At 36.2% G+C, this 4,331-nt stretch overlaps 1 protein-coding gene across 5 annotated transcripts in view; it reads right to left on the reverse strand.

Moving 5' to 3' along the window:
- LOC108749916 (cytospin-A-like) overlaps nucleotides 1–4,331 on the reverse strand; it is a 60,949-nt gene that overhangs the window by 42,199 nt on the left and 14,419 nt on the right. The window contains exon 1 of one of the 5 annotated variants that reach the window (XM_018488974.1): nucleotides 3,101–3,110. The exons of the other annotated variants lie outside the window; for them this stretch is intronic. The gene's annotated coding sequence lies outside the window, so the exon portion shown is untranslated. Of the gene's footprint in view, nucleotides 1–3,100; nucleotides 3,111–4,331 lie in introns of those variants that run through there. 5 annotated transcript variants of the gene reach the window in all.

Below are 4,331 nucleotides of genomic sequence, written 5' to 3' on the forward strand. Positions count from 1 at the left end.
TTTTTTTAGAAAAAGCTAAAATGACTTCGCAAGATAAACATGTTATTTCATAAGAAATTTGTTTATTTGTTTAAAGTAATTATGACGCACAGAAAAAGTTGATCAGAAATTAGGTACCAATATTAAATCTTGAAGCTTGAAAATTTAAGGCTAAGAAGCAACCAAAAATTGAAGAATTCCAAGATCCTTGAATGCTTCACATAAAGAATTTAAGAATCCAAAAATTGGAGCTCGAAGATTTGAGGATAAGGAGTAGAAAAATATCCCAAAAAATATCCAAGATTCTTAAATTCTTCACGTACACACAGAATTCAAGAATCCCAACATCTAAGAGGATCGGAGTAAGATCTTCATCCGAAGTAAGATCCGAATATTCTCTAGTATTTTAATGGGTTCAACGGTCCAAGGCAATTGCCTTGGATACTATTACTATGCATTATGCACGCGTACATGCATACATGTGTATTAAGCAATCACATACCAATTTCTCTCTGAAGGCGCGCTAAAAAGGCAATCCCGCGTTCCATCGAGCGAGACCGCCGCAGATGCATCGGAGATGATCGTTATTGCTCGCGTTATCGGCGACACGGCGAGTCGTCGTCATCGTCATCGTCATCGTCAGCGTCATCGTCGTCGTCGTCGTCCTCATCGCCGTTCGATGTTTCTCGCTTCTAGCCGCAGGGTGTGGCGGCGATTGGTCTTTTGCCTACACTTTGCCGGCAACAAACGCGGCTATGTAACAGCGAGGCACGTATTACGCTGGCTTCACATTGTACGAATATGCACGTGAGAAAAATGATTCTCTTCAATCACTTTCCCGATTTGCGCCCGAGTGTACTTGACTTATATCTTTTCTCGAAACGTAAAGATATAAGTGCGAAATAAAAAGTTACACGTAAATGTCGAGTGGGATACATGTATATCTTAGTCATGTTAATACATAAACAAAAATGTTAATGACGTTGCTTTATTTAATTCTGTTGTGATGTATTGTACATATATTAAGGCCAAGAATTTTAATTTTTCAAAAAATTGTGCAAAATTCCCTGCCTTTTCCCTGATTTCCTTGACCGTTGTCAATTCCCCTGATTCCTTGGATTTCTAGTTTTGTGACAATCCTGTGTGAAGATCCTTGATTAGATCCTATGTAGATTGTCTTTGTATCTCTTATATTTTGAATTATATTTATTATCATATTTAAACCAGAATGATTTCACGGGCAACGTGGAGGCAGCTTTAGAATCGCCAACCTTTATCGCCTGTCTTCGACAGCGATCGCATTCGCTCGACCGTTCGCACAAACAGGTGCGCATATTTATTAATGTAAGCGCTGGATTTCGCTTTCCACGGAGAGATGCACCGTCCAGTCGATCCAGTTCGCGAGGGCTGTCGAACCGGGACAGAATCGTCGCAATGGATTGGCGCGAGTGCGTCGACATTGTGCGTCTACAGATGACACGCAATGACGCGAGTTCAACCCGCGACCACGATCTTGCTTCATATTGCGTGACTATGTATGGCGAGACAGCCAGTGCGATAAATGAGATGCCGATGACATTTTTGTAAGAATCGAGATGTTACGATGTTACGATCGATTAAAATGACGTGTCATATTCAGAACGTTCGAGGTATAAAAATAAATAAATACAACTCATTTTAACATAAAGTGCCAGTGGCATTTAAAACTTTCTCATGTATTTTGATATTCTACACTGATAGAAAGGTTATTTGATAATTATAATTATAATTACATAATAAAATAATTAATGTTATTTGTTTTAATAATTAATATCTCCATTTTTATAGTTATTGCTGCTATAATTTTAGTAATAATTCTATAATTCTCTTAATATAAATTATTACGTTAATTATATAATAATTTATTTATTTTAATTCTCTATAATCTAAAACAATATGTATAACAATTATAATTTATAGTCGTATTCGGTGCTAACTATAATATACAATATTTTTTTTTGGTATATAGAATTATAAATATAATTATATAAATATATTATTATACACTAACATTATAACATACTAATATTTATATAAAATAAAGCTTTTCATAATTATTTTACCATGCAATTATAGTCAGATATCATAGTTTTCTCTCAGTGTAAATTGATAACAGATTATGTACATCTATATAATATTTTTATATTTCTAAACAATTTGATATGTTTAATCTTGTCTTCTATTTATATAAATATATTTAATATCGTAGTAAAAATCTTTATATTATATAATGTAAGCGTGAGTGCTGTATCTCTTCAGTTAACGCCCGATTAACGGATTTGCCGAGGTTGCATGCGAGATTGAATTTAAATATGCTTTGTTTCAACACACACAAAACAGCGACGTTGCTTCCTCGTTACCACGCGATGTTACACTAGTACCGTTATATATGCATTCTGAAGAAAATCGTAAGACGAATGACGAAGCTGTCCGAGAGTAATCACGACATCCACAACGCCTTTTTTTTTTGAAAATTTAATGCCTTTTTAATTTATAGTGCTTAAATTTATAATGTTCTTTCTACAAATGTACATCTATTATTGACGTAGTGAAAAAATAAACACGATCCCAGGTAGCAAGCTGACGTCGTTATTTGTCATCTTTCATGTCAAAATGACGTCTTTAATGTCATTTTCGCGTCAAAATGCCGATAAATAACGTCAGCTTACTACCTGGGATATTAATTCCCAATTCGATGCATCTATCCTTTACCTGCATAATTCTTATATTGCATTCATATGTTTATGTACTTCCTGTTTACGGTGCTCTATCGTTAAACTTCTCAATGCCATTCCACAGAGATTTTTCAAAGAGCCTTACGATCATTAAGGGGATTTAGCGCTCGATTACTTACGCCGCTCATTAAACTGATCAGCGGGATCGCGGAAGCTCTGCTACTCGATACTTCATCGTATCCCAAGCGAGCCTTACTTACGTCTGCTATGGAAAACAAAATAATCCGAATAGAGCCGCTTCGGAAAAAATCTCGTAGCCGTCTAGAAATACTCGGATCGTGTCGCACGCGTCTTCGGCATGCGAAATCACGGAAACCGACGTGAGAGGAATCGAGAAAAGAGCGCACCTGTACATAGATGGTATCCAATTTTCGCTTGCCGACGATCGGCTTCCGAGGGGACGATAGGTTGAAGATCAGCGAAAGATTCGCGTAATGATTGATTCTCGCGAGAAAGAGACGCGCCCGATTCGGCAGTTCAATGCAAACTGACCGCATCCCATGCCATTCCATTCCGCCACCGTTCCTTTCAGTCTTATTCCGCGAGTGGCCTCTCTTTCTCTCTCTCTCTCTCTCTGTTCAAAGTAATTCCCCCTCCCCTCAGCCGGGTCCTCATGATCTCCATTCAGACTCTCGTCGTGTCGCTGCACCCGATCACTATCGCGGTGCGTCTCGCTGGCAATTAGTCCATTAAGATAAGTCTCGTTTCGGAATTAATGGAAAGGAAGGGACACTTATCCAGCCGAGCGAGTAAAGTATCACAGAACAAATCGACGTATCACCAAACTCCTTATGCTCGAGAAAAGTTAGATAAGTCATATCTTGTTAAAGATGAGATATGTGTTCATAACATGATGTACGCTGTACGTACGTCCCAAATAAATAGGTACTAGAATCGTTTAATGAGACGAAAAATATATAGTTGCTTTAATTTAATTTTCCAGGATCTATTTCTTGCCTAAATTATACTGTATATTCATGTGCACAAACATTTAATATTCTTTGTGCATTTATATTTCTCACATAACGATAAAAAAATGTCATAAATTATTAAATTTATCTTTCTTAATATTTCTGTCAAGTTATACCCGCAATCCGTTAAATTGCAATCTAGAGCTCCAAGAGAGACGCTCTCATCATCGTTGCCCTTCGAGACGACCGATGATGCGTCGTTTAATTATCACTGATTAACGTTACAAGAAGTCGTCACGTTTAAATGGAATTCGGAATCGGTTTTCAGAAATTTTGCTTATTGTCAGTATAATACAAAGTTTCAAATTATCTTAATAATTCTTAGAATAAGAGCCATCAAGATGATAATGACTCGAAGGGAATCATTCGATTCTCAGAAGAGTTATCGAAATTTACACGAAATAATTTTATTGTAGTATCTAAAAATGTAGATAGAGATACAGATCTAAAAATGATTTTGTTGGTCCAGCAAAATAATTACATAAAAATCTCAAACATGATAATCCAATTTCTTGAGATAAATAACTTTTTGTTATTTTTAATGTCCATGTATCAAAATATTAACCTATTTCTGTGGTTAGTTTATTGAAAATAAACATCGTCATAT

The sequence above is a fragment of the Trachymyrmex septentrionalis genome, unplaced genomic scaffold (assembly GCF_001594115.1).
Source record: "Trachymyrmex septentrionalis isolate Tsep2-gDNA-1 unplaced genomic scaffold, Tsep1.0 scaffold11, whole genome shotgun sequence".
NCBI lineage: Eukaryota > Metazoa > Arthropoda > Insecta > Hymenoptera > Formicidae > Trachymyrmex > Trachymyrmex septentrionalis.